General features: G+C 38.1%; 1 protein-coding gene and 1 pseudogene across 4 annotated transcripts in view; one reads left to right on the top strand and one right to left on the bottom strand.

The window, feature by feature from the left end:
• The window catches only part of SUGCT (succinyl-CoA:glutarate-CoA transferase), a 742,548-nt gene that overhangs the window by 552,323 nt on the left and 162,981 nt on the right, over nt 1–27,244 (bottom strand). The window lies entirely within an intron of this gene.
• LOC122438909 lies at nt 447–17,330 on the top strand (annotated as a pseudogene).

Genomic DNA, 27,244 nt, shown 5'->3' on the forward strand with positions numbered 1-27,244 from the left:
GTTCATTTATAATCTATTGACACAGATTGTGAACATTAAACAAATAACCTCAAAAATAAACACATAAATATAGACTGAAGTTGTATAATGGAAGATTTGACTCAGTAGGGAAGAGCATGAAGCAGGGAATTGAGGTCAGGGAAGACTTCCTGAGGAGGTGACATTAAAGATAAAGTCTGAAGGGCAAGTAGGAGTTTACTAGATGAAGAGAAGCAGCAGAGTGTGTTCCAGGGAGGTGAGGAAAAGCCAGGAACAAAGGCTTAGAGGCTGAAAGAAATTTATCTGAAGTGCAATAAGAAGGAAGAGAATAATGGGAGATGAGGATGGGCAAGGAAGCAAAGATAGGTCATACAAGACAGGAAAGCCAAGTTCAAGATCAGGTCTTTGATGCTTGGGATGCAGGAAAGGAAGAAGGGAGATGAGAACCTGCAATATTCTGACAGGTAATGGACCAGAGGGCAACAGCAGTGTTGGAGGTAAGTGAATATAAGAGGGGAGATTTGAGAGGTATTAAGGAGAAATATCTTTGCCTTACTTAAATTTACATTATTAATTTCCATTATATTTATTTTGATTCTTACCTACTATTAATGGCAAATGACACTGGGTCTCACTGTATGGAAGTTAAATAACATTTTTTAATGTAATTCTTTAAATATTTAATTAACTTATTTATTTGGCTGCACCAGGTCTTAGTTGCCACGTGTGGGATCTCTGTTCCCCAAACAGGGAACAAGACCCCTGCACTAGGAGCAAGGTCTTAGCCACTGGACCACTAGAGAACAAAATAACATTTTTTAAATAAGAGTGGTGAGTTTTTTTATGTTATTTAGTGGGTTTATTTACTATTAGTAAATATCTCAGTGCCAGAGTTTTTTTTTTTTTTTATAGTCTAGGGTTTTTTTTACATTTTTGCTTCTTATTTTTAAAAACTGGAATAGTTTTCATATACTATTAGACTAAATTATATTTTACAAATAGAATGACTAAAAGCAAATTCTCATCCTACCACACAAGTCAAAATTACAATTTTTTCTGGAATTAGCTAGTACCGATAATTATATAACCTGTAAATACACTAAAAACCACTGAATTATACATTTTAAAAGGATGGATTTTATGGCATATGAATTTTATATGAATTTTTTTAAACTACATTGTTGCTTCCAGGCTTAAGTTTCTACTTTCAGCATTCCTCCTATGTTTAATATGATCGTTGTTAATACTAATAGGCTATATATACTATCCACTCTACTACAGCTACTATAATAAAGATGAATATATTTATGGATGGAGAGAGAGAGAGCAGATACATATATGAATATCTTTCCCAAGCTACCTTCTCTGGCATGCAAATTTAGTACCAGAATCTTTAACCATAGCAGTCATTTTCATCCTTATACATCCCAGGAGGAGCACTTTAGTTGGTAGTGATGGAGACTTTGGAGATCTACGATGACTGGTTGGTTGGTTGGTTGGTTCCTGAACTTCTGTTATCTGAAACAAGCATACATGATACAGGTAGACCCAGCGCACCTGGAGAGCAGTTTCCTTGAACTCCATGGCAGCCCAGCTGTCTTAACTTTCCTCTCTGGCCTGATCCTTAAATGTTGTGGTCTTCCACATTCTTTACTGAGATCTCTTCTCACTCTAAGCCAGTGTCAACCTACAGAAATTCAGTCAGAATTTCTGGTGGTAGTTCTTAAGCATTAGGATTTTTTTTAATGTTCTCCAAATTCCAATGTGCAGTTGGGAAATAAAATTATGCTCTTCATCCCACAACCCTTCAATAATCTCATCCACTCAGTCATTTTAATTATCATCCTTATTCCAACAACTCACAAATCTGTATCTCTAGTTCCCACCACCTTTGGGAGCTAGAGATAAAACAACCACTAAACCACAAGATAAACTTTTATTTAATTGACACAAAATTTTAAAATATGTTAAACTTTAAATCATTTCTTCCTAGATTTTTCTAATTTTCTTTCTCTTTTTTGAGGAGTGAAGAACCTATGCTTTGTTCATATCCCAAAAAACTGATAAGACTGCCTCCTGGGAAATGGAACATATGTAAGCACGTCTTTTCTAAACTACAGACACTGGATATTGGCGGGGGGGGGGGGGCACACAATTTAAGGTCTCACAAAAACTAAAAAAAAAAAAAAAAAAAAAATCAATATGCCTGCTAAAGAATTCATCATTTCCCCATGTACCCAGACAAAATCTGCTCTTCCTCTCACTAAATGGCCCTAACACCCACCCAGTGGCTAAATTAAGAAACTGGGGAGTTGTGATTTAATTTTCTATCTTTCACATCCTCATCCTCATGACTGGCCAACTAACATCAATTGTAACCCTTAAAGAGATCATGAATCTGTTTACTTTCTCTTCATCCCCATGGCCACCATGTTCTCTTGCTTGGAGTACCATGGCAGCCTCTTAACTGGTCTCCCTGCCCACAAATCCTTACTTGGTCTGCACCACCAAAACTACATTTCTAAACACAAATGTTTTGTGTGTACTTAAAATCTTTCAGAGTCTCCTTACTGCCCTGAGGATAGTGTTTGCATTTGGTTTACAAGGCCCTTACAAGCCTCTCCAGATGCTTTCACTGCTTCCCCTGAGGCTGGTCCAATCCCCTCATCATTCCTTCATCTCACTTTAGCAGAAATTTCTTTCTTTGGAAAAATATTCTCTAGTCTCCCAACCAGGTGTCCCTTCCATTCATGGCCATAACACCACACACTTACTCTACTTACTGCATCAATCGCTAACTTGACTAGTCCCTGCTACAACTGAGTGCCTCAGGAGCAGAGACAATTCTTCATGATTGCCCATGCTTGTCACATGTAAGTGTTCAGTATTTGTTGAAATAAACAATGAATGATGAATGAAAAATAGCCCTGTAGTCCTTGCAAATCTCATTAACGAAACTTGCTTTAACCCTCTTTAAGCAAAGTTAGGATACAAGAAAAACAGTTATTAAAAATAAATCTTGCACACACATGCACAGCAGACCCATGGGCTACCCTGTGGATATGAAAGGGCTGGAGTTCATTTCAGCCAACATTTGTAAGTAGTTACTGTTCACTCTGTCCATAATGAACTTGGATTATGAAGTGTCAACAGTCACCTAGTCATCTTAAATTAAGAAATATTAAAGTATGAAATTTGTCATTTAATATAAATAGTAGCCACTATTACCATCCTCCAAGCACTGTGCTCAGCAGTTGACACATATTGTCTCATTTAATCACAATCAAGCTCTCAAACAGATCATATTACAACTTCTCAGAGGAAGAAACCAAGGCTAGGGAAGGGTAAGCACATAGACTACAATAGTATAGTTAGGATATGAAAAAGACAGATTTCCACCTTTATAGCAGAAAAATAAACCAAACACAAAACTTCTACTTAATATTGCCATGTCACATTCAATCTTGCCCTAGTAAGTGACAGAATACAAGGTTAAGGCCGCTGGAGTGAGAAATGCCTTCAAGTCGATAAAATGGCGCATATTCATGGAACATAGCCCATGCCAAAGAGGATGCTTAAAATCTTACCGAGTTCTTTATCTGAGTGCAAACTAAATGAGTTCAAAAATGTAGTATAAAATGTACCTCTGCTTAACAATCATATGTCCCACTGTCCCTAGAGACAAACCAGGGGTCTTCTCAGGTGGGCCACTGGTAAAGAATCAGTCTGCAATGTAAAAGACACAGGAGACGGGTGTTCAATCCCTGGGTCAGGAAGATTCCCTGGAGGAGGAAATGGCAACCCTCTCCAGGATTCTTGCCTGGAAAATCCCATTGACAGAGGAGCCTGGTGGGCTACAGTCCACAGGGTCACAAAGAGTCAGACACAACTGAAGCAACTTAGCACACACGCACGCAGATACAAACCAGATTCTTGGAAGTACGTATTAATTGGGGAGGGGAACTTTAGTTAAATAGTCTAGCATATTAAAATAACTAAAATGCACTGAGTTCACTCTCCTGAAAAATGCAATAGCTACTAGCTTCTTGGCTTAAAAATCTTGCCTTGTCAAAAACTTTTTCATTTTTTTCTACATAACTTTTTTAAAGAATTTAATTCCTCCCTCACGCCTGAATTAACCAAAATAATAATCTCTTCAGTTATTATTACATAAATTAGTAACCTAACTAAAATGATCCCCAGCTACTAAACACTTCATGCTCCTCGGGGCTGGCCTCTCTCTATTTTAACGTCTCTAAGATTAAACAATTCATTTTAATCTCACTATCTTTAGGATCCACATAAGATATACAGTAATCATTGATTAATTTCACTCATCTGATAGACCTTCATAGGCTTACTATAGGCCAGAAATTGTCTATCACGTACTTACTAAAAAAAAAAAAAATACTTACTGAGCATTTATGTGCTGGGGATTTGATGGTAAACTCTATAACCAGGGTGTCTGAACTTTATTTGCCCATTCTTAAGGCAGGACCTAAATGTCTGTATTTTTCAGTGTCTCTGAGATACTACTGGGTTGGCCAAAAAGTTCATTTGGGTTTTTCCATAAGCTATTATGGAACTTTTTGGCCAACGCAACACTAATTACCAGGGACTTCCCAGGAGGCCTAGTGGTAAAGAATCTGCCACCCAATACAGGAGACACAGGAGATGCAGGTTAGATCCCTTGGTCAGAAAGATTCCCTGGAGAAAGGAATGGCAACTCACTCTTGTATTCTTGCCTGGAGAATTCCATGGACAGAGGAGCCTGGCAGGCTACAGTCCATGGAGTTGCAAAGAGTCAGTCATGACTGAGCAACTGAGAATCATACTAATTACCATAGATCATACATATTAGCCTGAAAGCCAAATCCAACCTGCTGCCCATTTTCATATGACCACAAAGAAGCATTATCTTTACATATTTAAATGGTTTTTAACATCAAAAGAAAAATAATATTTCTAATAGATGAAAATCATATGAAATTCAAATTTCAGTGTATATAAATGAAGTTTTATTAGAACACAGCCAAGCTCATCTGATTACATCTATGTCTGCTTTTTCATTACAAAAATTTAGTGGTTGTCTAAATGTCCATCAACAGATGAATGGATAAAGAAGATGTGGTATGTATATATATATAAAATATATAATGGAATACTATTCACCCATGATAAAGAATGAAACAATGCCATTTGCAGCAAATGGATGGACCTAGAAATTGTCATGCTAAGTGAAGTCAGTCAAAGACAAATACCATGTGATATCACTTATACGTGGAATCTAAAATATGACACAAATCTACTTATTTACAAAACAGAAATAGACTTCCAATCATAGGAAACAAACTTATGGTTACCAAAGAGGAAAGGGTGTGAAGAAGGATAAATTAGGAGTTTTGGATTAGCAGATGGAAACTACTATGTCTAAAAATAAACAATATGGTCCTACTGTATAGCAGAGGAAAATATATTCAATAACTTGTAATAAGCCATTATGGAAAATAACATATATATATATAAAGACTATATTGATATTGCTGATATTCAGATATATACATATATCTGAATCACTTTGCTGTACCCCAGAAACTAACACAACATTGTAAATCAACTATACTTCAATAAAAATATTAAAAATAAAAAATGAAAAAAGTTTATTGGTGTGATAGAAGCCACACTCTCATTGCTTTGCACACCTGCTTGGTGTACTATGAATCACAGTGGCTCAGTCATAACTTAATGGCATTTCAAATGTCATGTGAATTACCTTACCATAATCTTTTTTATTACCAGTGGATACCCTTCATGCTAAAATAAGAGAAGTGTGCCGAACTTTCAGTACACACTGGAAGATGGACCATGTTGTTACTGAATTAAATGACAAAGCACTTTGTATATGAGTCAATGACATTGTATCTGGGCTAAAAGAATATATTTAATTCCAGATTAAGCACTCATCACAGTATTCCCAACTCACAGAAAATTCAATGGTCAGAAAATATTACAAAATGAAAACAGACTATCTCATCATAGAAGAATTTCTTCACAGATGTAAAAAAAAAAAAAAAAAAAATGAAAATGAGCCTGCAACCAAAGTGAGTTTGTAAGTGGTTCATTTGTAAGCCAAGCAAGGGAAGTCATTTACTAATGCTAACTTAATTAAGTTGTGTTTGATTGCAGCAGCTGAAGCAATGTGTCCAGAGAAAATAAACTTGTGTAGGACTATGTATTAGTCTTGGTAAGAACAGTAAAGACATTGGGAGCAGTATCAATATGGTCAATTCAAAAATGAGGCTAATTATTTTGAGTGGTTTTCCTTGGTTTTAATGAGTTGACAGATGTTATGGATACTACTCAGTTGTTCTGCATACCAAGAGTCAATGTCGATTTTGAAGTGACTGAAGAATTAGCCTGCAAAGGCTGCCTGAAACCACTACAAACAAGAATATTCACATGAGTAGGAAAAAGTAATAATCCAATACAACTTAAGTGGAATCTGCTAAAATGTGTAACAACTTAGGGTGGTTAAAAATTATATGTGGAGCAAAAAGAGACTTGGTTGAACAAAAATAAAGAGCTCGTAAAAATGTATGATTATTCATTTTATTGTTCATCAGGAGGAACATTGAGGAAAATATTTGAATTTTATCATGTGGATGTTAAATTAGTAGTGTTAGTAGTCACCTTCATTTGCTCTAGTGGCTTAACCACTGTTAATCCCATGAAGCTTTCTCAGAAAATATAGGCTGAATATCCTGACTCATTCCACCACACAAAAGTTTTATGGATTAACCGTGTCAAGTTTTACTGTGATTTTTTTTTTAAACTCAGGGTCACAGCAATCCCACTCCTGGGCATACACACCAAGGAAACCAGATCTGAAAGAGACAGGTGCACCCCAATGTTCATCACATTACTGTTTATAATTGCCAGGACACGGAAGCAACCTAGATGCCCATCAGCAGAAAAATGGATAAGGAAGCTATGGTACAGATACACCATGGAATATTACTCAGCCATTAAAAAGAATTCATTTGAATCAGTTCTAATGAGATGGATGAAACTGGAGCCCATTATACAGAGTGAAGTAAGCCAGAAAGATAAAGACCAGTACAGTATACTAATGCATATATATGGAATTTAAAAATATGGTAACAATAACCCTATAAGCAAAACAGAAAAAGAGACACAGATGCAGAACAGACTTTCGGACTCTGTGGGAGAAGATGAGGGTGGGATGTTCTGAGAGAATAGCATTGAAACAAGTATACTATCAAGGGTGAAACAGATCACCAGCTCAGGCTGGATGCATGAGACAAGTGCTCAGGGCTGGTGCACTGGGAAGACCTGGAGGGATGGGATGGGGAGGGAGGCAGGAGAGGGGATCAGGATGGGGAACACATGTAAATCCATGGCTGAGTCATGTCAATGTATGGCAAAAACCACTACAATATTGTAAAGTAATTAGCCTCCAACTGATAAAAATAAATGGGAAAAAAAACAAACAGCTGCCCTATACTGAAAAAAATAAAAATAAAAAAATAAACTCAGGGTCAAGAAACAAGTATTTTCTGGAAAAAAAAAAAAAAACCCACCCCCAGTCACTAACACTGAACATTGAATAGCTTTGGAAATCAGCTTTTCTTATGAATTTAAGAATGTTTTTCAATGAATTCTACCTAAAATTCCAAGACAAAACAGCACATACATGCCAAAATTTTATAACGATAAAGTCATTTCAACGACTAACATCTGAATCACAAATGATGTCAGGCTGTTTTACATACTTCCCATGCTCACAAAGGTTAAAATAAAAAGTAGGATTTCATTCCCACACAGATTGACAGACTATATATTTTGTGAGCTCAAACTACAGCAATGTTTTTCAGACTTCAACGCAAGTGAAAAGGAAATTTCCAAATTTCAAAATCCTTTTAACTGGGTGCAATTAGGGAGCTTCCGCCTAACTTTCTATTATAAGTGATTAATCTGAAATATAATGACATGTAAAAGGAAAATAATCAGGAGAAAAATCTAATAAATTCTATAAATGACTTCTAAGCTATGAATATGCTCAATTAAAATCAGATACTTGTGGACTGATACTACTATTTGGCAGTATCATACCAGGAAAGATTGAAGGCAGGAGAAGGGGACAACAGAGGATGAGATGGTTGAACGACCACCGACTCAATGAACATGAATCTGAGCAAGCTCCGGGAGTTGGCGATAGACAGGGAAGCCCGGTGTGCTGCAATCCATGGGGTTGCAAAGAGTCAGACGTGACTGAGCGACTGAACTGAACGGAACTATTGGATGAAAAGACATTTTTTTATCCTCCCTTAACATACTCCCATTCTTCTCATTAGCAAATCTATATTACCAAAAAATTGTTCACAATTATTTTTATTTTAATTTAATCAATCAAAAATTTGTGGAAATGTGTTTTTTCTCTTATCATATAAGTACTTATGTAATATCTTCAACTTCACCTTCTGACCTCCAAAGCCTAAATTTTCCCCTTATCAAAAGAAGGGAAACAACCCTTGCTCAAAAGAGTTGGTGGTAAAATGGGGCATCTCACAATCTCTAAGAAGTAGGAATGGTTTATGTTTTCCAAAAGTAAAATAGGTTACAAAAATGTAAATTAAAAAATTGTCACAGATTATAATAGCCAGGACATGCAAGCAATCTAAATGTCCACCAACAGAGAAATGAATAAGGAAGATGTGGCATATATATACAATGGAATATTACTTAGCCATAAAAATGAAAGACACTGTGCCAATTTGCAGAGATGTAGATGGACCCAGAGACTCTCATATAGAGTGAAGTAAGTCAGAAAGAGAAAAACAAGTATCACATATCAATGCATATATATGGAAAAATCTATAAAAATGATACAGATGAACCTATTTGCAAAGCGAAAATAGAGAAAGACACAGAGAACAAACATACGGACCCCAAAGGAGAAAAGGGGAGTGGGATGAATTGGGAGATTGCGATTGACATATATACACTGCTATATATAAAACAGACAACTAATGATAACAGATTGTATAGCACAGGGAATTCTACTCAGTGCTCTGTGGTGACCTAAATGGGAAAGAAATCCAAAAAGAGAGGGGATGTGTGTGTGTGTATATATATATACCTGATACACTTTGCTGTACAACAGAAACTAACACAACATTGAAAAGCACTATACTCCAATAAAAATTAAAAACTCTAAGTATAACCTTGTCTAAAAGGGGAACAAGAGACAATATACCTCCTACGATTCTCACCAAAAGCTTCCATTCTGACATAGATTATGACTCTAGGAAGGATAAAGAAAGCCCCCATTAAGAGAGATCAACAGGGCTGACAGCCTCCACAAAGACTCCAGGATCCCACTCATGGCTGAAAATCCAGGGATTCCAAGAAACAAAGAGAAGGTAAGCAGAATCTAGAGGCCTAGAAATTAGGGTCCTCCCCATTTACGTGGCACCATGCTAATCTCCTGGATTTATATGCAACTCCATGGAGAGGGCAGGCACCAAAATAGTGACTGAAATACAATTTACCAAGATGCAGTAAAGGTTCACAGTCAAATCTGGGTTAACATAAAAAAAATTGCATACATATTTGTGAATAAGAGTCATATCTGCTACCTGATATGGCCAACTTCATAACTACATGATGATTGAATGGAATACATTATGTAAAGTATTTAACCAAGCACTCATCACCAAAAGTCTTAGCTATTATTAATATTTATCCAGCCTCATCTTTCACATTCTCCTTTCACATTCCTACCTTATGTGCTCCCTGTTATGCCCCAGAATCGCCAAGCATCTGTCACATTTCGGTGCAATAGTACATAATGGTCCTTCTCCCTGGGATTATCACTTCTTTTTTTAATCTCCTGGTTATTTTACTTTATCCTTCAACCTCCATCCTTTTCCAGCCTGCTCTGCCCTGCTCAGTGCTCTGGACACTGACCCAATGGACTGTCCCAGTTCCCTCGCCAGCTGACTTTTGTGGGCAGGAGAACTGCCTTACAATATTGTGTTAGTTTCTATGGTATAATGAAGTGAATCAGTCATAAGTATACATATATCCCCTTCCTCTCGAACCTCCCTCCCACACCTCCATCCCACCCATCTATATCAGTACAGAGCACCAAGTTGAGTTCCCTCTGCTACACAGCAGCTTCCCACTAGCTATCTATTTTACACACATGTAAAAATATATAAGTATATACATGTCAATACCCATCTCCCAATTCAACCTACCCCCTTTCCCTCCCTGCCATTTTCACACATTTGTTCTTTACATCTCCATCTCTATTCCTGCCCTGCAAATAGGTTCATCTGTACCAGTTTTCTGGGCATATACCCTGAGAAAACCATGATTCAAAAGACTCATGCACCCCAATGTTCATTGCAGCACTATTTACAGTGGCCAGGATATGGAAGCAACCTAAATGAATGGATAAAGAAGATGTGATACACATACAATGGAATATTACTCAGTCATTATAAAGAATGAAATAACGCTATTTGCAGCAACACGGATGGACCTAGAGACTGTCATACTGAGTGAAATAAGTCAGAAAAGGAGAAATATCTTATGACATCCCTTATATGTGGAATCTATAAATTTTAAAAAAACCAATACAAAATAAAAGTATTTACAAAACAGAAACAAACTCACACACTTGGAGAATGAACTTTATAGCTGTGCAAGGTAGGGGGAGGAATGGGGGAAGGGACAGTTAGGGAGTTTGGGATCAACATGTACCCACTGCTATATCTAAAACGGATAACCAACAGGGTCCTACCTGTACAGCATGGGAACTCTCCTGAATGTTACATGGCAGCCTGGACGGGAGGGGAGTTTGGGGGAGAATGGACACATGTGTATGTATGGCTGAGTCACTTTGCTGTCTACCTGAAACTATCACAACATTGTTAATTAGCTATATGAGCAATATAAAATAACAATAAAATAAAAAGTTAAATATTTTTTTAAAAAATGTAATGTGCTTGAATCATCCCCAAACCACCCCCACAACCCTGCTCTATGGAAAAACTGTCTTCCAAGAAACCAGTCCCTGCTGCCAAAAACATTGGGGAGCACTGAAATAGGAGTTTTCTTCTCTGGCTGCACATTAGAATCACCTGGGAAGCTTTTTAAACACTCTTAATGCTCGGTCCCATCACAGAACAATGAAAAAGTACTTTCTGGCCGTGAAATTTGAGTATTAATGTTTCTTAAAAGGCTTCTGGGGTGATTCCAGTGTAAAGCTAAGACTGAGAATCACTAATCTAAAAATTCAAATCTCCATCTCTTCAATCATAATCCATGTTTGAAGAGGTGAAAGTGTAGTAAATGTTCCATAGGTTAAAAATGAAGATAGAAAATAAAAGATGAGTTGGCAAACCTGCCTTTAAATAGAACTATGTTTTTATCCCAAACTCTAAATGTGATGTCAACTAGTCATAAAGACTGCTTACAAATGTTTTGTTAACAAAATTAAACCTTATTTATTCTAGAGATGTTCTAAAAACACCATATGGAACTCTGATCACAGTTATTACATAATTCACAAGGGTGTTATGTGAATTAATAAGATAATAATCATAAAGGTTTGGAGAATCCATAAAGAATAGTGAAAAAAAATACAATCACACTATTATTAGTACAATTATGCTGAATCTGAAAATAAATCTAATAATCCATTCAAGGAAATAGGAACCCAATTTGTTTACTTGTGATTACTTCTTAAAAGGAGGTAAATAAACATACATAGATATTTTCTTGTGAAATCATAAAATAGACCAAATGAGATAAATTATTATTATATTTCCAGATATAAAATATTTTAAGCATAAAAACAATAGAAGAGGTCACAAAAGAAATTATAAAATTTAATACCTAAATATAATGTTTTGTACATTGAAAACATAAATAAAACTTTAAAATAGCCTAGAAAAGAATAGATACAACTGTCAGACAGGCATAATAGCATCAATCTGCAAAAAACTCATAAGAAGACATACCACAAAAGACAAAGAACATAAATATATAATAATATAAAATTCATTACACATTCAATAAATAAGGAAAAAAACATTCAAAATCACCAATAAAAATAAAACAATAATGAGTATGATTCACCTATCAGACAGGTGAGGACTTTTTTAAACAATGTGTAACTTATAAGAAGTTAACGTGCAAAGTATTATCTGTTACTCTTCCTAGATCCCCATGTTTATGGATTTATTTATGCGGGAAACCTGGGTTCGATCCCTGGGTTGGGAAGATGCCCTGGGGAAGGAAAAGGCTACCCACTCCAGTATTCTGGCCTGGAGAATTCCATAGACTGTATATTCCATGGGGTCACAAAGAGTTGGACACAACTGAGAGACTTTCACTTTCACTCATGTATTTAGCCATTAATGTTTAGGTATTAGAAATTATCTTCAAAAGCAGAATGAGGACAGTACTGGAAACAATACATGCATGCATGCATGCTAAGTCACTTCAGTTGTCTCCAGCTCTGTACAACCCTAGGAACTGTAGCTTGCCAGGCTTCTCTGTCCATGGGATTCTCCAGGCAAGAATACTGGAGTGCGCCGCCATGACCTCCTCCAGGGGATCTTACCCTGGAGGTAAGATCTTACCCTTATCTCAACCCGGGGATTGAAACAGCATCTCTTATGTCTACTTGCTTCGGCAGGTAAGTTGCTTACCACTAGCACCACCTTGGACACCTGAAATCAAAGACACTAGAAAAGAAATGTTAAAGATTTTCAGCCAAGTATATTCTAAGGGAACCAAAATAAATGAAATCACCAGAGGTCCACTGATAATTCATAACTTAACAGCAACATTGACAAAATACAATCGATTTTTCTTCAGAGGAATGACGTAATGACACAATAGATGGGGAGCAAGGGACACAGCTTTCATTCTGCAACTGAAAATAAGCAATGTATGGAAGCAGGGCTTGAGGAAGAAGACCCAGAATTTGTGCGCAGACACCATCAAACAGAAAGCAGAAAAGGAGCAAAAACAAAGGAGACGTAATAAATATGGAAGACAGATACAGACACAAAATAAACATAATCTGATATTTCTTAAAATAGGTAAAAAGATAATGGAAGTTCACCTTCCTGATTAAAAAAAGGTATTTGTCAATTTAAAAAACCAGAAAGATTACTAAATGAAGATCAGCCTAAAAATATCCTGCTGCAAATTTCAAGAAAAAGATAACACCATTTTCAGTGCCACTGAACTGTATGGTTAAATATGGTCAAATAGTATGTTTTATATTATATGACTTTAATCAGAATAAAAAAATTTACTGAAAAATAAAAATTTTAAAGAAGAAGTCACCGTTTTGATAAAGACAAAAGTCTTTAAAAAAAAAAAAAAGAAGAAGAATCTGAGTTATTGTTGTTGTTCAGTCACTAAGCTGTAACCCTGACTCTGCAACCCCATGGACTACAGCACACCAGGGTTCCCTGTCCTTCACTATCTTCCAGGGTTTTCTAAAACTCATGTTCATTGAGTCAGGGATAGCATCCAATCATCTCATCCTAGGTTGCCTCCTTCTGCCTTCAATCTTTCCCAGCATCTGGGTCTTTTCCAATGAGCCGGCTCTCCCATCAGATAGCCAAAGTATTGGAGCTTAAACTGACTGGTTTGATATCCTTGCTGTCCAAGAGACCCTCAAGAGTCCTCCAGCACCACAATTCAAAAGCATCAATTCTTCAATGTTCAACCTTCTTTATGGTTCAACTCTCACATCCGTATATGATTATTGGAAAAATCATAGGTTTGACTAGACGGACCTTTGTTGGCAAAGTAATGTCTCTGCTTTTTAATATACTTTCTAGGCTTGTCATAGCTTTTCATCCAAGGAGCAAGTATCTTTTAATTTCATGGCAGCAATCACCATCCACAGTGATTTTGGAGCCCAAGGAAAGAAAATCTGTCACTGTTTGCACTTTTTCCCCATCTATTTGCCATGAAGTGATGGGACCAGATGCCATGATCTTCGTTTTTTGAAAGTTGAGTTTTAAGACATCTTTTTCACTCTCCTCTTTCACTCTCCTCAAGAGGTTCTTTAGTTCCTCTTTGCTTTATGCCATGAGTGGTATATCTGCATATCTGACATTGTTGATATTTCTGCTGGCAATCTTGATTCTAGCTCGGGATTCACCCAGCCCGGCACTTCTCATGATGTACTCTTCATTTAAGTTAAATAAGCAGAGTGACTATATACAACCTTGATGTACTCCTTTCCCCATTCTGAAAAGAGGAAATAAACAACAGTCCATTGTTCCATGTCCAGTTTTACTGTTGCTTCCTCGACCTGCACATAGGTTCCTCAAGAGTCAGTATTGTGGTCTGGTTTTCCCATCTCTTTAAGAACTATCCAGTTTGCTGTGATCCACAAAGTCAAAGGCTTTAGCCTAGTCAATAAAGCAGAAGTAGACATCTATTTGGAATTTCCTCGCTTCTTCTATGATCTAACGGATGTTGACAGTTTGGTCTCTGGTTCCTTTGCCTTTTCTAAATCCAGCTTGTACATCTGGAAGTTCTTGGTTCACGTACTGCTGAAGTCTAGCTTGAAGGATTTCAAGCACGACCTTGCTAGGATGTGAAATTAGCTCAATTTTATGGTAGTCTGAATATTCTTTGGCATTGTCTTTCTTTGAGACTAGAATGAAAACTGTTCTTTTCCAGTCCTGTGGCTACTGTTGAGTTTTCCAAATTTGCTGACATATTGAGTGCAGCATTTCAACAGCATCATCCTTTAGTATTTTAAATAGCTCAATTTCATTTATCCTGACTTAAATTGAAGTAAAAAAGAGGATCAATCATCAAACACACAAAATTAGAGAGGCCTGATGACAAACAGAGGTGATTAATTAAAAAATAGAAAATATTATGTATTTAAAGCAATGATCATTACTTAAACCAAAGAGCTAAATTAATAAATATTACAAACTAAAACTTACCCCTAAGAAGGGGCACTGGAACCAGATAGTTTTTAGAAAAGTTTTTTATCAAACATTCAAAGAAAATATATTTCTTCTATTACATAAAGAAGTGCAACTTTAACACTGCTAAGAGACTAGCTCTTAATATACTCACTACCAAAAAAGAATGATAATTATGTGCTGTGATAGAGTAGGTGTTAGCTAACACTAAGATGGCAGTCACATTGCAATATATAAACTCATCAAATCAACATGTTGTACACTTTGAACTTACACAATATTACATGTAAATTATATCCCAATCATTTTAAAAATGAAAAAGAAATTCAAAGACTAATAAGAATGGAAAAGTGCCGAATTTGATCCCCAAATCTAGCATTGCCTTCATACTACAACTGAGAAAACAATAAAGAAAAACTAATGACTATTAGAAAAATAGATGTAAAAATTTTAAGTACAACACTACCAAATTAGATAAGCAGCATTAAAAAAGAAAAAAAAAGTGACTGAAGACAACAGTTTCCAGAAATATTCGATTAACTCAGTATTAAGAACTCTATTATACTAATGCATTAATCAGTAGGTGAAAGGGAAAATTCTTGCCAAACAATTTATATATTTGATGCAACTCCTAATAAAACCTCAAAGGGATTTTTTTCACTTGAAAAAAAAAATGATTCTACCTGTTTGGAAAGAAATCACCAACAAAAATACCTAAGTCAATAATAAAAAGGAAAAACAAGGCGTAAATGTTCACCACAGAATATCAGAGCACATTATAGAGAGTGACACAAATTTGAGAGGAGATACGCGTAAAGCGAGGGCTTCCCAAGTAGCTCAGTGGTAAAGAATCTGCCTGCCAATTCAGGATTCACAGGAGACACAGGTTCAATCCCTGGGTCAGGAGATCGCTTGGAGGAGGAAATGGCAACTCACTCCAGTGTTCTTGTCAGGATAATCCCATGGACAGAGCAGCCTGGCAGGCTACAGTCCATGGGGTCACAAAGAGTTGGACATGACTAAGCAACTGAGCATACATGAGTAAAGAGAAGACAGGGGTCAGAAAATGTCCAACACCTGTGAATTTAATACATGATAATATTAACACTTTAAACAATTGACAAAAAATAAACTTTAATTCAATATTCTAGAATAATCTGTTAATACTAAGAGAGAAGGAGAAGGAAATGGCAACCCACTCCAGTACTCTTGCCTGGAAAATCCCATGGACGGAGGAGTCTGGTAGGCTGCAGTCCATGGGGTTATGAAGAGTCGGACCCGACTGAGCGACTTTGGTTTCCCTTTTCATTTTCATGCACTGGAGAAGGAAATGGCAACCCACTCCAGTGTTCTTGCCTGGAGAATCCCAGGGATGGGGGAGCCTGGTGGGCTGCCATCTATGGGGTTGCGCAGAGTCGGACACGACTGATGCGACTTAGCAGCAGCACTAGAGGGAAAACCAGCTGGCGCTCATGGTAAAGAACCCACCTGCCGATGCAGGAGACATAAGAGACTCAGGTTCGAACCCTGGGTCGGGATCCCCTGGAGGAGGGCATGACAACCCACTCTAGTATTCTTGCCTGGAGAATCCAATGGACAGAGGAGCCTGGTGGACTACAGTCCACAGGGTCACAAAGAGTCAGACACAACTGAAGCGACATACCATGCATGCATGCAGAAGGGGAAAATTGTTAAAACTTACTTCATACTACATACGAAAATAAACTATAGATGAGTTTTAAATTCAAAACATGGGAAAACAAAATTACAAATATAATGGGTTGAGGTGCCCTCCTTGAACCACAGATTCCAGCTGGATGAAGAGGAGCTGGACCATGCTCTAGAGCACCTGGCCACTGCTCTGCAAAAGCTAGATGAAGCCCAGAAAGTTGCTGATGAGAACAAGAGAGGTATGAGGGATACTGAAAACCAAACCTTAAAAGTTGAAGAAAAAATGGAACTCTGGGAAATCCAACTCGAAGAAGATAAGCACATTGCAGAAGAGGTATATCAGAAGTTTGAAGAGACAGGTGGCTCATAGGTTGGTGATGATAAGGAGACTTAGAATGCAGAGGAGCAAGCTGAACTGGCAGAATCCCGTTGTCAAAAGATGGACGGGCAAATCAGGCTAATGGGCCAGAACCTGAAATGTCTGAGTGCTGCTAAAAAGTACTCTCAAAAAGAAGACAAATATGAGAAAGAGATAAAGATTCTTAGTGATAATCTAAAGAGGCAGATATCCATGCTGGGTTTGCTGAGAGATCGACAGTCAAGCTGCGAAAGACAACTGATGCTTTGGAAGACAGTGAGATGCACCGAAGGACGCTGGACCAGACTCTGACCTGAATGAGATGCAGAGCACCCTAGTCCCGCCCTGCTGCTGCTCCTCCCTCTGACTCTGACTCCACCTGACACCAGTCTGCCCGAAGAGGATCTTAAAGTGAGGACAGATCTGTAATTGGAAGGCTGCTTTCACCTCTCCCAAACCCACTCGTGTATCTTTACCAAACTGCCTCGGCCCAGAAGTCCAGCTGGGCTAGAGGTCGAGCACCTTTGGGAACAATGTTTAAAGGAATGTGAGCACAACACCTTTTCATACTGTTCATGGGGTTCTCAAGGCAAGAATGCTGAAGTGGTTTGCCTTTCGGAGATCAAACCAGTCAATCCCAAAGGAAATCAGTCCTGAATATTAATCGGAAGGACTGATGTTGAAGCTGAAGCTCCAATACTTTGGCCACCTGATGCAAAGAACTGACTCATTGGAAAAGACCCGGATGCTTGGAAAGATTGAAGGCAAGAGGAGTAGGGGACAACAGAGGATGAGATGTTTTGATGGCATCACCGACTATATGGACATGAGTTGAGCAAGCTCCAGGAGTTGGTGATGGACAGGGAAGCCTGGCATGCTGCAGTCCATGGCGTCGCAAAGAGTTGGACATGACTGAGCGACTGAACTGAACTGAACTGAGCAGAGCACAATGCAAAGTGTCTACAAAAGCATGTTGTGATGTATACATTTCGTAATCATCTTTTTTGCTGTTGATGATGTAGCAACCATTTGCAAAACATTCCAGATAACTCTATAGCTCTGAAGAAGAAGTCTAATCTTTTTCTCACTTCTGATTTCTAATCCCTTTCTCACTTTCTCTTTTCAGCTTAATTCATATTGCCATTTCTACAGAAGAAGGGAAAAGGTATGGGCCTGCCCTACTGAGAGTCAAACAGCCCAGAGAAAGACTTCATTTTAGGAAACTTCATTGCTCTGTAAAAAATACCCACCAAACTAGAAAGGTGATTCCAGGAGGAGTTAGCTGGGAAAAGAACTATTATTCAGGTTTTCAGCTTTTTGGTATCTTTGGGCAACAATTGACTAGACATTAAGATGAGACCTCTGAGACCAAAGTGTTGTACCAGCTCTACCCTATTCCCAACCACTAACAGAATGGATCATGTGCAGGAGACTTCCCTGGTCGTCCAGTGGCTGAGACTTTGTGCTCCCAATACAGGGTGTGGGGATCCATCCCTGGTCAGGGAACTAGATCCTACATGATGTGACTAAAGATCCCGCAGGCCACAACTGGAAAAAAAAAAAATTAAAAAAATCCTGCATGCCGCAACAAAGATAGACCCCAAGGGCTGCAACTAAGACCTGGTGCAGCCAAATGAATGAATATTTTTTAAAGATACATGGGGTTTCCCAGGTGGTGCTAGTGGTAAAGAACGTGCCTGACAATGCAGAAGACTTAAGAGATGGGGGTTCAGTCCCTGGGTTGGAAAGATCCCCTGGAGGAGCGCATGGCAACCACTCCAGTATTCTTGCCTGGAGAATCTCATGGACAGAGGAGCCTGGCGGGATACAGTCAAAAGGGTCACACAGAGTCAGACATGACTGAGCAAATTAGCACACAATCACAAAAGATATATACAAGGATATAATATAATGCCAGGATAAAAGTATTCATGAAATTGATAACACCAGACTTAGGATGGTTTTCATCTCTCTCCTGGCAAATGCAAGAGAATGAAAGGTCACTTGGCTGCACTCTTCCATCCATGCCTTGTACACAAGATTTACATCAAGTTTCACTTCCTATGGGGAGCCTTTTCTGACTCCTCTGGTTACTTGCTCTTCTGGGCTTCCACAGTTTGCTATACAAACCACAATTAAAACAGTGATCATATAATTATTTGTATATCAAAATCTTGCCTTCTCCACTGTGGCTCCTTAAATGAAATCTAGGAGACTCAACTTAAAGAATTCCAATTAAAGTCAGCAAACACTTTATTGGAGCCAAGTACCTCATGCCTAATTCTTGGCTTAGTGCTATGTTGCTAAACACAGTATATGAACGGTTCCTGTCTTCAAAAAGATCACATTTACAAAAAAGGAGAAAAAACAATATACATAAAACTATTGATATGAGAGAACTATGCAATCAATCAAATGCTTAATTGGGTCATGAAGGAAGTGGAATCCAAGCTGGAACTCTAAGAAAGGAAAAGATCCATGGGGAACATGGAGCGCTGCTGACTGGGTCTTTGCAGACACTTTATAACAAGGGTCAGCCAACTTTTTCTGTAAAGGGCTCATTGTAAATATTTTCAGCTTTGTAGGCCATAGTCTCTGCCCAGGCTCTTCTGTTGTCAACAGCAGACGCAAATAATACATAACCAAATGAACATGACTAAGAGTCAATAAAACTTCACTTATGAACACTAAAATTTAAGCTTCATATAATTTTCATGCATTACAAAATATTATTCTTCATTTGATTTCTCTTACCACTTCTCAAAATGTAAAACCTATTCTCACCTCACGAGCCACCAAAAAATCAGGCACCGAAGGGATTTGGACCATGGTACGTGATTTGCCCTAACAGCTAAAATACAGAAAATGAAATAAATCAGCCTGAGGGGGGGATACATATTAAAAACTGGTAATGAATGCTAAACAAGGGGAGCTCAAGATAGGTCTGCATAGTAAGGGCCTTCTAAATATCCACGTAAAATAAACACACTAATAAGTAATGTAAACAGAAATATCAATGAGGCAAAGTTTTATAAATTCATGTGCATGGAAACACATCCCAAGCTGGCAATTTAAATTTATAATTTCCCAAGTTTTAGGAAGAAAGAAAATAAAATGCCATCATTGAACCAGAGTGTACCTCACCCGAGGAGCTACCATAGCTGCCATGGGGCTAATACAAACAGCTGGGTATTCACCACTTGGTCACCTGGCCCTGGGATTTGCATGGAAGGTGGGAAGGAAAAGGAGATAAGACTTTCTACTAACAGAAATGTTTGGGGAAGGAAGGGGCCAGAGGTGGTGGGGAGGAAAAACAAAATTTCAAGTTGGAGGATCAGCCCAACAAATTCCACTCTTTTGATAGATTTTGTGAAATGTCAACTACATAGGTGTCTATGTTCCCTTTTCCTTTTTTTCAGACAGAGTCCATGTCTGAAAACCTGGCATAGTTACAAAAGGGTTGGTTTCTGATTCCCTGACTTTGTAAAGTTCTGGATTCAAGTCCCAAGTTGTCTAATTTACTCTGTGAGTGTGGCTGGCACATTCTATGATACGGTATGCTGGTAATTAGTATGTAGATGAATAAAATAACATGAATTAATAGTAATGTACATCATGCTAGTAATTACAGTAGCTCTAAGTTAATGAGACAATATTCATTTCTAACAGCTATAACCATAATCATCTTAGGGAATGAAAAGATGAATTAGGATCAAATTTTGAGATAAACTTGAGAGTGGCAGATGGATGTAGATAAATACATTGGAGTACAACCATGGATCTTACTTCTTAACTTAGCCTTGAGATTTATCAAATACATACATAATTAAGTAAATATTACTTACTTATTTATAAATAATCAAGAAAGCAAAGATGCTTATCAACAGTACTTACTTCACATAGAAAGTTTCCTATATGTCTCATATATTTCAATATTTGAAATTTGCTAAGAGAGTAGATCTTAAAAGTTCTCATCACAGGAAAAAAATTTGTAACTATATGAGGTGATCAATACTAACTAAACTTAACGTGGTGATCATTTCACAATATATACATATATCAAAATTATGTTTTACACTGAAAACTAATACAATGTTATATGTCAATTAAAAGTGAAAGTGGTAGTCACTCACTCGTGTCCGATTCTTTATGACCCCATGGACTGTAGCCTGACAGGCTCCTCTGTCCATGGGGATTCTCCGGGCAAGAATACTGGAATGGGTTGTCATTCCCTTCTCCAGGGGATCTTTCCAACCCAGGGATAGAACCCGGGTCTCCTGCATTATGGGCAGATTCTTTATCATCTGAGCCACCCAGGAAGCCCCTACATGTCAATTACATGTCAATAAAATATAAATGTGAGAAAAATAAAACAAAAATAAGATATTTAAGACTAGATTCTTTCAAGGTTTAGGAAGACTGACTATTAAAATCTTGGGACCTTCTATTGACTTCCAATATGCTGGGATTGGAAAGTGTCGTTATGGGTGACAAGTCTCTCAGGAATTTTTTTAAATACTCTCAGAAATGGAATGCCAAGTACCCCCCACACTCTGCAAAGAGCCTACCCTTAAGTTAAACATCTAGTAACTATGAACTAAACAGAGGTGTGTACATTCGTGTACAGAACTTTACACCTGAGTACCCTATTAACAGAAAGCTCAGAGTTCACAAATCGGCAATTCACCCCCATTTGCTTTCCTGAGAAATGATTTCACCTTATATTCCTTCATAAAATAAAAGGTTTTGTCTGCATGATCTCTCAAGTCCCCTTTCTTCTCTGTTACTCTGTTGCCTATAAATCACAAGAAAGGTAGCTTTCAGCTAAGAATAAAGTCTTAGTGCCAATCAGAGCTGTGCAAAAATGAAATTGTCTCCCTTGTAAGAAGTAAGCTACTCGTTGCTGAGTTAGAAAGAAATTAGATCAGCATCTTCCTACACCTGGTAAGAGCTTGAATGATTTGTTCCAGTCAGGAGAGCCTAATTTCATCATGTCCCCTCTGATACTACTTTCAAAGATTGCCATGAACCACCGTACTAGGCAATTTCACATATATTTAATTTGGTCCTCATAACTATCCTTTGAAGACTAAGTCAGGATTTAAAACCAGATCTTTCTCCTACCTCTCTTCGAAATACAAAAAAAAACCAACAACAACAACCTGAAAGAATGCACAGGCACACCGGTTTTGCTTCAGGTGGGCCTCTGGTTTCTGAACCTTTTGAAATTCAATGGTCTATTCAGAAGGATGCAACTGCAATGCCTCTAAATTCCTTTCCTGGTCCCTAAATGAAAGCAGGTTTCTAAATAATTCAGAGGCCACAATTTTACACGTTTAGTCTGATTTCTTTTTCCCTAAATGGGTAGCACTTCTTGCAGTACCAAGCCTTCCTACTACTTTCCTGTCCACTTAAACGATCTTTCAAAAGCTTATTCCTGTTGATTCATAATTTCACTAGCCAAAAAAGCTTAGTCCTCCACCTTGGGAAATTTCATAGTGTACTTACTCTTCTAGGTTATCTATGTTGAATAAAAAGGTCCAGCAGAAATTTCTGGAAGGGCCTCACTGTTTACACATCTCCATCAACAGCAGGCTCATACACCCTACTTTTTGTTTCCTTTATTAATACCTACATGTGATAAAAATGTTCCTCCTAATACATGGTAACACAATTCAGAATAGCTTTCTTGTGAAACTTTGTCACTGATTCCTGAAAAGTCTAAACAAATTACATTCGCTTTGTTTTGGGTTTTTTCCTGGTGCTTATTTACCTCTTCAGACAATCCACCCTGTCCTAGAAGAAAACAGGCTATTTTCCTCCATTCACTATACTAAGTAATCAACCATCCTACAACTTTTGAAGTCCACCCATATGAATTGAGACTCACTGATAGATTGTAGGGTGCCCTCATCAGAATAGAAGCCAGAATGGAATTCACTCACACTAAAGAGTAAGTGCAGTGAGTTGTTTTGCATTTTGGTCAATTTATTCCCTTGAGTTTCTTTAGACTCTTCTAATGGATGACAGAATGTTTCAGCAATTTACTTATATCCAGCATGTCAATCAAGTAGAACATCATGTTCCCCGACCACTATTTGATCTAATACTACATCTCTCACCTCTTTGCTTCAAAAGACATGATGACAGAGGAAATTTCTATGTTTCAACAAAGAGCAAAGCAAAGAGTTCATTGAGCCTCTAGATCTCCTTTCTTCCTTGTGAGCACGTCTTTTGCACCCTGATCATCAAGCAGTCCCATTGAGTTTCCAAGTGACATTCTGCCTTTCATGTATAAAAAAGCTTTTATTTCTGGATTGCAGTCCTTTTGTGCTGTTTCTTGAATTCCTTTACAGTCTGACTGACTTCTTATTTACACCTGACCTGTCACACTTTGAGGCTTTCCCTGTTCTCACTTGAATAATCTTTTGCCTACTTTTTCCCCTTATATTTGCTTCTTTTACTTTATGAGATGGATGCAAAAGTTTTTTGTCTCTGTTATATGACATATTTTCCTGCCCTTCCATGAACCTGTTTAAAGCATTTCCAGGCTTCCTACAAGTTACAAACTTTTTAAAATATTACTTTCAATTTTAACTTCATGCACACGTTGATCTGATCAGAGTTCCATTTTCTAAAACTGAGTAACAATGTGATGGAATTTTGTTTCTTTCACTCCCCTTTAGAAGATTGAGTGTAATTGAGTTGTGAGCATTATTACAATAGTCACAGATAACTTCCTGAACCAATCCCTGTCTAATCCTAGGCCCAAATTCAGGATAATTCCATTCTATCCTTAATTCTAAAAACTTCAAACCCTATGAAGCAGACATTTGTGTGAGATCTTCCAGTCTCAGGGTGTGATTTCCCTCCTAATTACTATTTGGTCTAGTTTTCCAGTGTCATCAATACAATTTCAATAGCCTAACCCTATTCAGCTGGGCTTCAGTGGGAATACAGGGACAAATCTCAAGAGGTCTGAGAAGCTCCCAAAATTATAGGCAAAATCATGCATGTATTGGGTACGTGAACTTTTCTCAGAAAGGATTCCAAGCTTTCGTCAGCCTCTCAAAGTAATTATGAGCCGAAAGAAAGGAAGAAAAAAAATACTTCAGAGCCACTGGTCCATAGTGTCCCTAAATTTAATCTTATTAGTGAGCATGAATTTCTCATCCACAGAGAATTTATTTGTCCAGAATCTTTTCATTTACTGTTTTTATTATATTCATTCAGTTTTCATCATTTTTATATGTAAAATGTTATAATCTCAACAGCTCATCCATCCTTAAGATTCCTATGTGTGTGTGCAGTCACTCAGTCATGTCCGACTTTTTGCAATGCTATGGACTGTAGCCCGCCAGGCTCCTCTGCCCATGGGATTCTCCAGGCAAGAATACTGGAGTGAGTTGCCATGCCCTCCCCCAGGGGATCTTCCCAACCCAGGGATCGAATCCAGGTCTTCCACTTTGCAGGCAGATTCTTTACTCTCTGAGCCACCAGGGAAGCTTCCTAATGTTGCGGTACCAGTTTTCACTAGCATCTACATTTTATCTTTCTATTGAGCCTAGGAAAAGAAAATGGAATTGGGATCCTTGCATGCACGCATGCTAAGTTGCTTCAGTCATGTCTGACTCTTCACAACCCCATGGACTGTCACCTGCCAGGCTCCTCTGTCCATGGGATTCTACAGGCAAACTACTGAAGTGGGTTGCCGTGCCCTCCTCCAGGGGATCTTCCCAACCCAGGGGCAGGTGGGTTCTTTACCAGTAGCGCCACCTGCGAAGACCTAGAGTTTACATGCATTTAAATACTTGGGGCTTTGCTTTTTTATAAAGACTGTTAATTTTCTGTGTATACAGACGGAGAATTTTGCCATCCACACCTTCACCCCAGTACTCCACAGAATCCCCTTCTCACTCTCCTCCTCCTTCCACTCACCACCACTGTCACCCTCCCAGTCTGTGTCAGATTGGGTCTCATGCTTCCTCGGCACTTAGCAACTTTCTCCCAATTTTTCGGTTAAACCGTAAACTGCCGCTTAACAGATTCACTACACACAGAGCTCATTTTCTGGACCCCCACACTAACACAACACCTCAATGCACCATTATATTTGCTGAACAAACCTCAGATTATTTGGCAATCTACACAGTAACACCATTATAAGTTTTGTTCCCTAACCACCCTCCCCTCCGCCAGCTTCTTTGAACTGGGGCTGACCTTACTGATTTGACTCCTTGCAATGGAAACAAGAATTATATGGTAAGGAAAAAAGAACAATCCATACCCCTTTTAAGGTTTTTTTGGAGAGCCTTTCAAACAATTATCAAATATATACATACATACATATATATATGTGTGTGTGTGTGTATATATATATATATATACATAAACTGCGTAAAAACAAAAAATAATTCCAATGCAGACTCCAAAAGTCTAGCAAAAAAAATAGCTTAATTAATTGTTTAATATGTTATAGTCTCTTCTATTTAAGGCAACACACTAATACAATTGCTATTACACCAAAATCTCCATTGTTCTTCATCAACAGAATATTGTCACGTCAAACCATAAGGTAACTCATATTGGAACTGCAAAGATTTCTACAAGGGCGCTTTCAGGATAAAAGATCTCTTCGAACTTCTTCACAGTAGCTTGTTGATGCTGCTGCTAACTAGGTGATGTTCCAGGGACCCCCGAGATAGAAGTTACAGCTATTCAAAGCCTAGAGGTCCTCTCCGAATCAAAAAGGTCATTCCAAAGCAGTCAAGATTGTAAAGAACAGGCGATCCAGAATTTATATTGCAAAAATTCATTTCAGATTTCAGTTTTGCATCTCCAAATCTGTTTCTCTTGAGAAATAGGTGAATAGGACCCTGGGCCAGCCTGTGATATGGCTGTACCAAACATTTTAACCGTGCTAACTAGTCTCCATCCTGCTGAACTTGACCACCATTGTATGACACTGAGGGGAATTCTCCCTGAGGATTTCAGTGTGGGTTGTAAAGAGAACTTCTCTCCTTATTGCAATGCTAGGATCAATAGCCTCCCTACCACTGGGCACTGAACTGATCTGCTCCCCGGCCACCCATCTGCACACGCACACACACACACACACACACTTGCCAGGTGGAGGGAGATGAGCTCCTTGACTTGGAGCTGTCATCTGGTGGAGAAAGAGTGTAGGAACAAGGGCTCCTGCCACAGTTGGTGGACTATGTTTTAACAATTGAAAGATGAGGACGAGAGCTAGAGGAGTAGGAATAATATCTGGGATAATATACACCTATGGTGTATGTTCTGCTGAACACACAGCATGTGTCTGACTCTAGGCTACACACTTTATCTGTACTGTCTGCTTAAATCATCACCACCACCCATGAGGCAGCTAAGATTACAAATGAAGAAACTGAGGCTTGGTGAAATGAAGCAATTTGCCCAAGGTCTGTCTGAATCCAAGGCCCATGCTTTTAAATAATACATCAAAAACATGCTGCTATCTCTGGTAGCATCTGCAACTTTAGCAGCAACAGGTAAAAAGGAAATTTAACAGTGATGGGGATGGTGGTGTAAAATCCTATCAACTGCAGAAGTAGAAATTTAGACCCTGGCTAGGGATGGAGAATGAGCCTCTTAGGCTCGTTTTCCATAATTTAGGTACCATTTTAAAAAATGAAACTGATTCTTGGTAATATTCTTAAAAGTTAATTCTGCACCGGGTCATCAGGAATCACATAGTAATAAAACATTGCAAAAGGACTCTAAAGAGTCAAAGTAAATACTATGGCCAACTTAGTTATTTTGAACAAAAGGAAGTTATATTTAAGCTAAAACCATGCTGTTTTCACATTAATGTTTCCTAGGCTGAAATCAAATTAAACATGGTGTATTTTTATTCATTTAGTGATATTATAGATTATAAATGCCCCTCCCACACACCAAGAAGAGGAAGTACACACAAAAACACAAAACACACACGTACACACACACACACACACACACACACACACCTGCTACTCTACTACTTGTCTGCTACCCTTGTTAACTGAAACAAATACACCACACACACACACACACACACACACACACACATCAGACTCAAAGGGAGAAGAATTTTTCAAGGGTTGATTTATTTCAAGAACTAACTTTTCTCAAACTGGGCATCCAGCAAAAAATTGGATCCTCTAAAGCATAGTCCTTAGCCTTTTCACCCCTCATTCCCAATATTCAG

This window comes from Cervus canadensis, chromosome 3 (assembly GCF_019320065.1).
Source record: "Cervus canadensis isolate Bull #8, Minnesota chromosome 3, ASM1932006v1, whole genome shotgun sequence".
In the NCBI taxonomy this organism is placed as follows: Eukaryota; Metazoa; Chordata; class Mammalia; order Artiodactyla; family Cervidae; genus Cervus; species Cervus canadensis.